General features: G+C 42.4%; 1 non-coding gene across 1 annotated transcript; it reads left to right on the top strand.

Moving 5' to 3' along the window:
- Nucleotides 1-391: 391 nt before the first annotated feature.
- On the top strand, nucleotides 392-498 carry LOC141636831 (small nucleolar RNA R71). Its single transcript, XR_012541412.1, has one exon. It is a non-coding gene; the product is annotated as a small nucleolar RNA R71 (small nucleolar RNA).
- Nucleotides 499-1,598: the final 1,100 nt, after the last annotated feature.

Below are 1,598 nucleotides of genomic sequence, written 5' to 3'. Positions count from 1 at the left end.
ATAATGTTGAAAGGCAGCGCAAGACTCATAGGGATTAGGACAATTTTCTGAAACATGTCCCTCTCCTCCACATCTCTTGCACACGAAAGGACTGTCTGAAACAGCATTCACATGATAGATCCCTCCTTTCGAAGCTCCTCCCAACTCATACTTATCAAATCTCGCCGTGAGAGCCTCTAATGCAGCTACAGAAGCAGATTCAGCACTTCTCCTTTGATTTCCCCTGGAATTTCCATACTCGACTTTATGGGTGGCCAAATCATCAATAATTTTCCACCCCTTAGTCTATCCAACATTCTCCTGGAATCTACCACTAGCTGCCGCATCCAGGATATCTCTCTGATCGTCGTAAAGCCCATTATAAAACTGATTGCATATACTCCATTTCTCAAACCCATGGTGCGGAATAGTTCGCACCAACTTCTTGAAACGGACCCACGCCTCATGAAAATTCTCATCAGGACCTTGTTTAAAGCTCGTGATCTGAGCTCTAATGGCATTTGTCTTCGAGGCAGAGAAATATTTCTTGTAAAATGCCAGGCCAGCGACTTCCAATCAGTAATCCCGTTGGCAACTAGATCCAGGTCTCGGTACCACTCCATTGCAGCATCACGAAGAGAGAATATGAACATGGTCTCCTTTACCTGATCCGGAGTCACACCAGTCGGTGGGGGTATGGAACAACAATATTCAATGAATGTCTCCATGTGTTTGGCTGCATCTTCAGTTGCAGCTCCCCCAAATTGGTTCCTCTCAACCAAATTGATATAAGACGGTTTCGGCTTGAATTTTCTGTCCGTTCCTGGTAATGCAAATCCCTTGTAGAGATTCTCAGCCATCGACTCAAAGTGATTGGCTATACTTTTTTTAGCTGAAATGTGAGTATATATTTATATCAAAAACCAAAAGTCCATATACAAGGTTAGGGGTTCAAACCCCGTTAAGCTCAAAACACCATACAACAACCAATCCTACTCAACCATTTTCTCATTACTAATCAAAGCAGCTAAGCCAACCATTGGTGCTGTGATGCAAACCAGGGCCTGCTTTGCTGCATCCTCTTCTTCCTGCAATATCCTCAATCTGTTTTGCTACAAATTCAGGCCTCATAACTGAATACTGAAGTCTTGTATTGTTTCTCTGGTACCAAATAGTATATAGATAGACATTGAATACCATAGTCATTGCTTTTCAATGTAGACTATTTTTCCTCCCATTCTGGAGCTCATTAAGACTAGGGAATGATCTCCCCGACCAGGTAGCAACAAATGCCCGATTTTGCAAATGTAAGTACATTCATAAAAGAGATGAGCCATCGTTTCGGTAGCTCCCCACGTTAAGCACAAGTTGTCCTCACGAAACCAAACTGCATACAACTGGTTTTAAGATTTAACCCTTCCTGCATAATAAGCCAAGTAATGATTGAGTGTTTGGGTACGTTCCAACTGTTCCATACCAGAGAACACCAATCTACCTTAGGTTGTTGATTGCAGAGCCATCTATATCCATTCTTGAGTGTATAACCCTTCTCATCAGGCACCCAACAGTTCTCAACAAATCCCTCCTTCAGTTTTTCCTTAGTCTTCCATATATTTTTC

This window comes from Silene latifolia, chromosome Y (assembly GCF_048544455.1).
Source record: "Silene latifolia isolate original U9 population chromosome Y, ASM4854445v1, whole genome shotgun sequence".
NCBI classification, from domain to species: Eukaryota; Viridiplantae; Streptophyta; class Magnoliopsida; order Caryophyllales; family Caryophyllaceae; genus Silene; species Silene latifolia.
The sequence above is the reverse complement of the archived record's forward strand: the minus strand, read 5'-3'. Positions and strand labels throughout refer to the sequence as shown.